This window comes from Cucurbita moschata, unplaced genomic scaffold (assembly GCF_002738365.1).
Source record: "Cucurbita moschata cultivar Rifu unplaced genomic scaffold, Cmos_1.0 Cmo_Scf00080, whole genome shotgun sequence".
In the NCBI taxonomy this organism is placed as follows: Eukaryota; Viridiplantae; Streptophyta; class Magnoliopsida; order Cucurbitales; family Cucurbitaceae; genus Cucurbita; species Cucurbita moschata.
In genome coordinates, this window is record NW_019268596.1 from 495,918 (window position 1) to 507,413 (window position 11,496).

General features: G+C 36.8%; 1 non-coding gene across 1 annotated transcript; it reads left to right on the forward strand.

The window, feature by feature from the left end:
- Positions 1 to 9,737: 9,737 nt before the first annotated feature.
- TRNAG-GCC lies at positions 9,738 to 9,808 on the forward strand. Its single transcript has one exon. It is a non-coding gene; the product is annotated as a tRNA-Gly (tRNA).
- Positions 9,809 to 11,496: the final 1,688 nt, after the last annotated feature.

The following is an 11,496-nucleotide window of genomic DNA, read 5'->3' on the forward strand; positions in this document are numbered from 1 at the left end:
TTGGTCCATGATTCAATTTTGCCGTCACATCAGCACGTCAGACATTTTGTTTGGACGGTAACTTCTTCGTTTTGGCTCTGATTTGAGTAATTGAAAAATGCGTTGGAATCGTTATTTCCAACTTAACTTTACCATGTAGACTGATAATTGTTAACAATTACGTATAGGTTTGTTATTATCAAAACATTAATTAATTAATTAATTTGAAATTAAGGACCAAAAATCTCATATGAACTAAGTCAGTCCTATCAAACTCTTTCTTCATGAACGTTTAAACTCCAATAATTATTCATCATCTCCAATAAATAAAGATCATCAACATAAATACCTACAATAAGAATTTTGCCTCCCTTCCTCTTGATGAAGAGTGTCTGCTCATTGGAACTGCTTTTGAATCCTTTCTTAACGAAGTATGATTCTTTTTTACTAAACGTATGTTCGCTTTTGAATCCTTTCTTAATGAAGTATGATTCTTTTTTACTAAACGTATGTTCTAGGTGCTTGTTTTAACCCATAGAGAGCCTTTTGGAGTTTGTACACCATCCCCTCACTTCCCATTTGGAATTAATATTTTGGTTGTTCAACAAAAATATCTTCTTTTAACTCGTCAAAAAGTTGATTTGACATCTAACCGATAGAGTTTCCAATCTTTCTAGGCTACAAAAGCAATTATCATTCTAACAGTATCTATTATGGCCACAGGTGCATACACTTCCGTAAAATCAATTCATTACTCTTGTGTGTAGCCTTTTACCGTCAATCTTGCTTTGTATTTATCAACTTCTCCAGATTCATTTACCTTGCTCTTATAAATCCATTTCTCTCTTATTTTCTTTGCTCCCCGCCGGTAGAACCTCCAAGTTTTGTGTCTCGTTTTTTTTTTTCATTGGATTTGATTTCTTCATTCATAACCAATCTCCATTTTGGACTGACAACTTCCTCAAAATGCACCGGATCTGAAATCATTAAGAATTCCTTTTCTTCATCCTCTTCAGATAAGCCTTCACTGAAATTATAATATACATACCATACAGATGGATGTCGATTTCTCCCATCCCTTATTGACAAATTTTGTGCAATAGCTACTAGAAAAGTGTTATCAGCAACTAGTTCGACGGTTTCAGCAACTAGTTCAGTTGTTTCCTCCGTGATTTCTCCCTCTTCGTTTTCAGCAACTGGTTCAATTGTTTTAGCAATCGGTTTTGTCCTTTCCTCTGTGATTTCTCCTTCTTCAGCTGTGTTCTCATAAATTTCAATATTTTTCTCAGTCCAATTTTGATCGAAGAATGACTAAGCCTGAAACATAAACAATTTGAGTTTGATGATATTATTGAATATTGAACATGGCTAAACAATTTGAGTTTGATGATATTATTGAATATTGAACTTGGCTAAACAATTTGAGTTTGATGATATTATTGAATATTGAACTTCGCTTTTATAGCCTTACCAATAACTAAGAGAAATAAAGAGTAGATAAACTAAATAGCTAAAAATAATCGAACTATATGAAAAAAATGATGAACCAAATCAAATTATTCTAACACCTAAATCTAACATCCAACTCTGTGTAGATAAACACGCTTTACAAGGAAAACACACAGTTAAACACCCAGGGTTAAGACATAATGTATAATACATATATACAAGTAAAAAAACTCAACGGGGAGACAACATCCATTGATCACCCAGAACATATCTCATAATAGTCCATCCTCTTTTCTAACACAACAGAAATCATATAAAACAACATTAAAAAAACATATCATCGTAGAGACAGTTTTGTAATTTCTTACATCGTGCATAACATACTCATCTTTATTGCTCAATTGATATTCTAGTCATGCATATCCCATATCTAGCTTTACATAATACATAAAACATGTTTCCCATAAATATCAACCAAGGGCATAATAGTAATTTTACCATCACATACATATAGTACATACTTATCCAAATACACCTTTCTCAAGTCCTTAACATGCATTTTCTAACCATCAAACGTAAGTAATGCTCGCATGCTAGCACGTCCTAGCAATCCCTATAAGTATTACTTGCCTAAAGTTCTTGTGGTTACTTACTTGGATGATATATTTTTGCCTAAGCTAGCTTTTTCGCATGTTAGAAGTTCCAAAATTTTTGAAATTTCTCCCGTAGGTCCTATTTCAAGCACTATCATGGTCAGTATTAATATTGAAATGAAGAATTGTTAAATATAGGTCAAACGGGGGAAGAAGAGACTCACACAAACTTAAACGCACCGGGAAAGACTTTTCATGCGCGATTTTACGCAAAACTATCACATGCAGAGGGTTGCTGCAAATAGGAATCAGCAGTCAAATCACTTGATTGGGTTCGAGTCGCACTTCCGATTTTGGTCGAAGGTTCATGAGTTACAGGCGTGCAAGTCTCGAGTTATCACAGTTTATAGCACCAAAGGTCTTGCTTGGGAGATCCCAAGCCATTTCCACACATGATAGTAGCACTTGGATAGCCTCGTCGTGCTACACTGTTCGACCTAGACTTAACTTGATAGTAGCTATACCACTACCACTACAAAGGCTGCGAACTAAAGATGTACTAGAGGGGATATGAGGCTAAGACTAGTGATACTGTCACACTCCTACTAGGTATGTTAAGTTTTCTAAGTCATATTTCTCCTCGAAATCTACTAGGTTCTTAAGGGCATCTAGGTAGTTTAAAACTCACCTAACCTTTTTAAGACTTTTCGGGATTAGCTTTTTGGAGCTAATCCAATTTTTTGAGTGCACACAAATCTAGACCCTTGATTGTTGCTCATGATATTGAGGTGCACAGCCTATACAAAAAATACTAACCAAGATTTACTTGTAAATATTTATGGTTGTAATGCCGTAATCTTAATTTGGTTCACTCATGCATGCTTGTTAGGAATATATTCATATTGATTACCTACAGTATAGAACACATATTCTAAAAATCCCCCTGGTCATCTCTGTGCATTGTTGAGGTCCGCTAGGTTGTTAAGAGGACTAGGTAGCTTCATGCTAACTTTCACTTTCAGGGTACCTGACTCCTCAAGTTTTGTTAGTTATTGTTGACCTCATATCACAATCATATGGTACTTAGTCTACTAGAGGCATTCTGACCTAGGTTATCGTCCAGCCAACCTAACTCTAACGCTCTAATCTGATCTTTGAGCAGAAAAGTATGCTCTATAAAGAGAACACATAATCAATCTCATGGAGCTAAACATACTATATCATGCACTCATACAAGCTCAACGGAGAGGTAAAATCCATCAATGGCTCGAAGCGCAGATTAAAATAACCCATTCTCCATTCTAGCATAACGAAAAATATTAAAATCGACATGCATCATAAATTCTTATCCTGGTGGTATTTTGGCAATTTTATATAACATACTTCCATTTTCATTTAGAAACGTCATTCCAAGGTTTTAAACATGCATATTCTAACTACCTAAGGTAAGATATGCTTGCATGCTTGGGATCCAGACAAGTATTACTTGAAAAAATTGTGCTGGCTATGCATGTTCTCAAACTATTTATTATTATTATTGTTATTTTTGTATCTTAAGAGCTCTGAAAATTTATGAGATTTTTCTACTAGGTCATAATTCAATTTATAATAGGGTTAGTATCAAAATTAGAGTGGAAAATAATCGAATGGAGGTCAAACACGACAATAAAAAATAAAAAAAAAAACTCATGCATTGCTCACGTGCACAGAAGGTTGTGCATGCACGAGTACATATGCGCCTCTAGAGAAAACATGCATTACACTCTTGGCAGGTGGTGTGTTCTCAATGGCTCGTAGGGATCAAATCGGGTCGGGGTTATTGGATCAAGTACGTGGTTTCCAGGTATTATTCGAGTTGAATGCAAACGATCGGGTTGCGGTCTCGGGTTCTCCTCATAGTTGTAGCAGTTCACAATCCTATATTTTTAATCATACGACATCACGATCTCAACACGCTCATGACAAGTATTTAGGTTTGCCTATGCATATTGAACACAACTTGTGCAGAATCTAAGCTTGTTCGAACACACACGCCGCCCGTGTGTTAATGCTCAATCATCTGCGACCTTAACTAACTAGCTTCTATACTAAGCCAAGCCATGCAACACAACTTTGCCTCTACTCAGAGTAAAGGTCATTCATATGTGTTGTTGCATCTTGATTTTGCATCTTGGTTCCTGGCATGTCCTTCATGTCATGATGCCATCCTAAGTCCCATGATGCCATCGACATCGTAGCTTACTCAGACATGTCAATCGAGGATGAAACCATGTTTCGCTCATGTTGTCTAGGCCACTCAAATATCAATCCATCCAAGCTCTATTGAGGCATTGCACCCTCCCATATCCATGTCATATAATTTATTGACTTCATACCAAATAGCCTGTGCATATACAAACCTCCGACACATGGGTGAGGGCGCAGTGTCGGTACATTCATGTTGTCTAACACTGTCCTTGAAAGACATATTTTAAAGCAAGTCACCTAAGACACTAGTCTTGCAACGCTCCCTCTCACTGTGACACAAGTATACGCTACAAGGTAGCTTGCATAGGCCATATGGTTAGGGGTGGTAGAGAGCTGACACCATACCTCCCCCTTAAAGTGCATTTTCAGGCCTGTTTTGTCGAGTAGGAGTAAGCATGATTTTGACGAATAGTCATATGGTCTCATGGAGCGCATATCTAGTGTCCGATTTACACCCAAATTTTGTGATCTTTCATGTTTCATATGGAAGGATTTCATTCTAGACCCACATGCCCAAACTTCTTTTGGAACTCTCCTGGGGCCCTACCCGACCCTTTATCAAACCTATCTTTGTTTCTCATGTCGACATCACTGCCTCTGTTTTTCATATGCCTCAATTTGGCTTTAATGAAGATCTCTTTGGTGTGTTAGATGATGCACAATCCTCCTCGGTCACATCATGGCACTCATCTGTCTTGGCACTCTTGCGACTGGATGGGCACCATTTGAGGGTCACTGCTTCGTCTATTATTATATGAGGGTCAAAACCTACTCTTTTCGTAGCATTGTTGTGAAATTCTCCTCCACTTAAACTATTCATCATCCTTGATGACTTTCTTAGAGACACAATCGGTCCATGGATTGTGACTCTCTCTCTCACTTAATCTCAGTATCCTTGATGACGATCCAAACTTCAGATTGCGTGCGAATGAACCCGTTGGAAATAACATGCTTCAGAATGAATACGGAAACTACGCACTACTTATGAACTATCCAACTTACGGATCTATTCTTGGTCTCCGAGTCTTGCAACTTAAGCACAAAAACAATTGTCTAATGGTTGTGGACTTCCCACCATGGCCTCCCTCGCCCTTCTCTCGAACTCTAACCGGGACTCACAAGAAAAACCATGATCAAAGTAGCTAGTGTTGGCATATCCATACCTATGCTAGGAGCACACCCTAGATATGGTCATCTTTGCCTCAACACTCATATTCTTTTAGTCACACATAACGGTGCACCCTTGGGGTGAGGCTTTTAAGACAACCATGGCATAAACCCATATGGTAGCAAAGTCTAGAAGGTTGTAACACATTCCCATATTGGCACTATACTTCAACCAACTCCCACTAACTATCTTCATATGTCAATCGCGTCCTTAACACTTATTTGGTCTTCGTGCAGCTTCATTTATTGTAGTGTTTCTCGAAGACATTAAACTTAACTCATTCATGTGTGCTAATTTCGTTATGTTTAACTTCAAGTCTCAACCTTATGTGAAACCTTTTTTTTTTCCTCAGGAAAATGAATGAATAATGAACCAGTAATAATTTTACACTATTTAGTAAAATTCTCTTCTCATCAAAAATATTTCATTAGAGAAAGAGAAGTAGCAAAGTCGCTTTAACGTGGAAGAAGGAAAAGTCAAGCAGTTTCATCCCAAACATTCTCGAACTCTCATTAGGCTCATGAAATTTTTCACACCGAAAGGTGGCTATAGTCATTACTTCAATAAAGTCATTTCGACACAAGCTCACGTTGGTACTCTCTTCTTCAGCGAATGGTGCTCTCCACCACTCTTGTGAAGTTACCTACCTTAAGTATTATGCAGTCTCGTGGAGCGTCAGTCCGGTGTCCGATTAACACCAAATTTGGCAAGGTTTCATATTTCGTATGAACAGACTTCACTCTAAAGTTGCATGCACAAACTTCTTTAGGAAACCCGACTTTCAAGGTTGACTTTCAAGGTTAAGGTTGGGGGTGCTACTAGGCCTTTATATAGCCTATCTTTGTCCCTCGTATTGACATCGTTACCTTGGTGTTGCTTATGCCCAAGCTTGGTTTCAAAGCACAACGGTTCAATGTTTGTCTCCTCTTATTGAGTGGCACGTGTCCTCTGTCAAGCTTGATACACTACGCCTCCCTTGCACCTGATAAATGTCAATCTACGATTCTTTTTCTACGAGTGAGTTATGGATATGCCTAAAGGTAGATGCACCAGTTGTCTAGTGGTAGAATAGTACCCTACCAAGGTACAGACCTAAGTTTGATTCTCGGCTGGTGCATCTTGAAGATTAGGTATGATGATATTAGTGCATAATGTTCAAACTTCGGTTTGTTACAATATATCATTTAAATTTATAGATTTCACAAGTAGCACTATGGAGTATTTTTTTTTAAAATCGAGTGGTGAAACTAAAAGTCAAGGGCTTCAGAAGAATTGCATGACCAAAATACGAGTACTTTATGGAGAACGATGCCACGATACGGACCTGAGTTCGATTCTCGACTGATGCATCTTGAAGATTAGCTATTATGATATTAATGCATAATGTTCAAACTTGTGTTCGTTACAATTTATCATTTCAATTTATAGATTTCACTATGGAGCTTTTATTTTTTAAATCGAGAGGTGAAACTAAAAGTTAAGGGCTTCGGAAGAACTGCATGACCATAATACGAGTTTATTGTGGATATGCTTAAAGATAGATGCACCAGTGATCTAGTGGTAGAATAGTACCCTACCACGGTACAGACTCGAGTGTTCGATTCTTGGTTGGTGCATCTTATAGATTAGCTATTTGATTATTAATTCATTATTTTCAAACTTCATTTAAATTTATAGATTTCACGAGTAGCACTAGCTTCGGAAGAACTACATGACCAAAATACGAGTACCTTATGGATATGCCTATTCTCGGTTGGTGCATCTTAAAGATTAGCTATGATGATATTAGTCCATAATACTCAAAGTTGGGTTTTACCACCCTGCCACAGTACAGACTCAAGTTTGATTCTCGGTTGGTGCATCTTAAAAATTAGCTATGATGATATTAGTCCATGCTCAAACTTGGGTTTGTCACAATATTATTTAAATTTATAGATTTCACAAGTAGAACTATCCAGCTTTTTTTTTCTTCTAAATCAAGAGGTGAGACTAAAAGTTAAGGGCTTCGAAAGAACTGCATGACCAAAATACGAGTACGTTATGGATATGTCTACTGGTAGATGTACCACTGGTCGAGTGATAGAATGGTACCCTGCCACGATACAGACTAGAGTTCGATTCTCGACTCTTGCATCTTGAATGAAGTTTAGATATGATGATAATTAGTGCATAATGTTCAAACTTTGGTTTGTTTCAATATATCATTAAATTTATAGATTTCACGAGTAGCACTATGGAGCTTTTTTTTTAAAAAATCGCAAGGTGAAGCTATAAGTTAAGGGCTTCGGAAGAACTGCATGACCAAAATACGAGTACGTTATGAATATGCCCAAAGGTACATGCACTAGTGGTCTAGTGGTAGAAATAGTACCCTTCCACAATACAGACCAGAGTTTGACTCTCGGTTGGTGCATCAGATTAGCAATGGTGAGAATAGTGCATAATGTTCGAACTTGGTTTTTTCATAATATCCCAAAGGTACATGCACTACTGGTCTAATGGTAAAATAGTACCTTGCCATGATAAAGACTCGAGTTTGATTCTCTGCTCGTGCATCTTGAACATTAGCTATGATGATATTCGTGCATAATGTTCAAACTTTGGTTTGTTACAATATTATTTAAATTTATAGATTTCACGAGTAGCACTATGGAGCCTTATTTTTTAAAACGAGTGGTGAAACTAAAAGTTAAGGTCTTCAGAAGAATAGCATTACCAAAATATGAGTCCATTATGGATATGCCTATGATGATATTCGTGCATAATGTTCAAACTTCGGTTTGTTACAATATTATTTAAATTTATAGATTTCACGAGTAGCACTATGGAGCCTTATTTTTTAAATCGAGTGGTGAAACTAAAAGTTAAGGTCTTCAGAAGAATAGCATTACCAAAATACGAGTCCATTATGGATATGCCTAAAGGTAGATGCACCAGTGGTCTAGTGGTGTTATAGTACCCTGCCACATTATAGACTCGAGTTAGACTATCGGTTGGTACATCTTGAAGATTTGCTATGATGATATTAGTGCATAATGTTCAAACTTGAGTCTATTTACACAATATATCATTTAAATTTATAGATTTCACGAGTAGCACTATCGAGCTTTTTATTTTTAAATTGAGAGGTGAAACAAAAAGTTAAGGGCTTCGTCACGAGTAGCACTATCGAGCTTTTTATTTTTAAATTGAGAGGTGAAACAAAAAGTTAAGGGCTTCGAAAAAATTGCATGACCAAAATACGAGTATGTTATGGATGTGCTTAAAGGTAGAGGAACCAATAGTCTAGTGGTATAATAATACCCTACCACAGTATAGCCTCAAGTTTGATTCTCAACTGATGCATCTTGAAAATTAGCTATGACGATAATAGTACATAATGTTTAAACTTTGGTTTTTTTAACAATATAGCATTTACATTTATAGATTTCACGAGTAGCACCATGGAGCTATTTTTTTTTTTTTAAATCGAGAGGTGAAGTTTAAGGGATTCAGAAGAACTTCATGACCAAAATACGTGTACATTATGGATATGCCTAAAGGTGGATGCACCAGTGGTCTAGTGGTAGAATAGTACCTTGCCACGATGCAAATCCAAATTCAATTCTCGGCTCTTGCATCTTGAAGATTAGCTATGATGCTATTAGTGCATAATGTTTAAACTTGGGTTTGTTACAATATATCGTTTAACTTTATAGATTTCACGAGAGGTGAAACCAAAAGTTAAGGGCTTCAGAAGAATTGCATGACAAAAATATGTGTACTTTTTGGAGTACCCTGCCACGATACGGACCCGAGTTCAATTCTCGGCTGGTGCATCTGGAAGATTAGCTATGATGATATTAGTGCATAATGTTCAAACTTGGGTTTGTCACAATATCGTTTATATTTATAGATTTCACGAGTAGCACTATCGAGTTTTTTTTTTTTAAATCGTGTGGTGAAAATAGGAGCTAAGGGCTTCAGAAGAATTGCATGACCAAAATATGAATAAGTTATGGATATGCCTGAAGCTACATGCTCTAGTGGTCTCGTGGTAGAATAGTACCCTGCCACGATATAGACCTGATTTCAATTCTCGGCTGGTGGTGCATCTTGAAGATTAACAATGATGATATTGTGCATAATGTTCAAACTCAAACTTAGGTTTGTCACAATATCGTTCATATTTATAGAATTTACGAATAGCACTATCAAACTTTTTCGTTTTTTAAATCGTGAGGTGAACATAATAGTTAAGGGCTTCAGAAGAACTGCATGACCAAAATACGAGTAAGTTATGGATATGCCAAAAGTCACATGTACCAGTGGTCTAGTGGTAGAATAGTACCCTGCCACGGTACAGACCTGAGTTCAATTCTCGGCTGGTGCATCTTGAAGATTGACAATGATGATATTAGTGCATGATGTTCAAACTTGGGTTTGTTACAATAGCGTTTATATTTATAGAATTTACGAGTAGCACTATCGAGCTTTTTCTTTTTTTAAATCGTGAGGTGAAACTAAAAGCTAAGGGCTTCAGAAGAATTGCATGACAAAAATACGAGTAAGTTAAATCGTGAGGTGAAACTAAAAGCTAAGGGCTTCAGAAGAATTGCATGACAAAAATACGAGTAAGTTATGGATATGCCTGAAGGTACATGCACTAGTGGTCTAGTGGTAGAATAGTACCCTGCATCGGTACAGACTTGAGTTCGATTCTCGACTGATGCATCTTGAAGATTTGCAATGATGATATTAATGCATGATGTTCAAACCTGGGTTTGTCACAATATTGTTTATATTTATAGAATTTACGAGTAGCACTATCGAACTTTTTCTTTTTTTAAATCATGAGGTGAACATAAAAGTTAAGGCTTCAGAAGAACTGCATGACCAAATTACGAGTAAGTTATGGATATGCGTGAAGGTACATGCACCAGTGGTCTAGTTGTAGAATAGTACCATGCCACGGTACAAACCCGAGTTTGATTCTCTACTGGTGCATCTTGAAGATTTGCAATGATGATATTAATGCATGATGTTCAAACTTGGGTTTGTCACAATAGCGTTTATATTTATAGAATTTACGAGTAGCACTATCGAGCTTTTTCTTTTTTTAAATCGTGAGGTGAAACTAAAAGCTAAGGGCTTCAGAAGAATTGCATGACAAAAATACGAGTAAGTTAAATCGTGAGGTGAAACTAAAAGCTAAGGGCTTCAGAAGAATTGCATGACAAAAATACGAGTAAGTTAAGGATATGCCTGAAGGTACATGCATTAGTGGTCTAGTGGTAGAATAGTACCCTGCAATGGTACAGACTCGAGTTTGATTCTCGGCTGATGTATCTTGAAGATTTGCAATGATGATATTAATGCATGATGTTCAAACCTGGGTTTGTCACAATATTGTTTATATTTATAGAATGTACGAGTAGCACTATTGAACTTTTTCTTTTTTTAAATCGTGAGGTCAACATAAAAGTTAAGGGCTTTAGAAGAACTGCATGACCAAATTACGAGTAAGTTATGGATATGCGTGAGGGTACATGCACCAGTGGTCTAGTGGTAACCATGCCACAGTACAAACCCGAGTTTGATTCTCGGTTGGTGTATCTTGAAGATTTGCAATGATGATATTAATGCATGATGTTCAAACTTGGGTTTGTCACAATATCGTTTATATTTATAGAATTTACGAGTAGCAGTATCGAACTTTTTCATTTTTTAAATCGTGGGGTTATCGTTTATATTTATAGAATTTACGAGTAGCAGTATCGAACTTTTTCATTTTTTAAATCGTGGGGTGAACATAAAAGTTAAGGGCTTCAGAAGAACTGCATGACCAAAATATGAGTAAGTTATGGATGTGCCTAAAGGTACATGCATCAGTGGTCTTGTGGTAGAATAGTACCTTGCCACGGTACAGACTTGAGTTCGATTCTCAGCTGGTGAGTGCATGATGTTCAAACTTTGGTTTTAAGAATTTACGAGTAGCACTATCGAGCTTTTTCTTTTTTTAAATTGTGAAGTGAAACTAAAAGTTAAGGCCTTCGGTGAAAGATGCCTCTTCTTTTCATT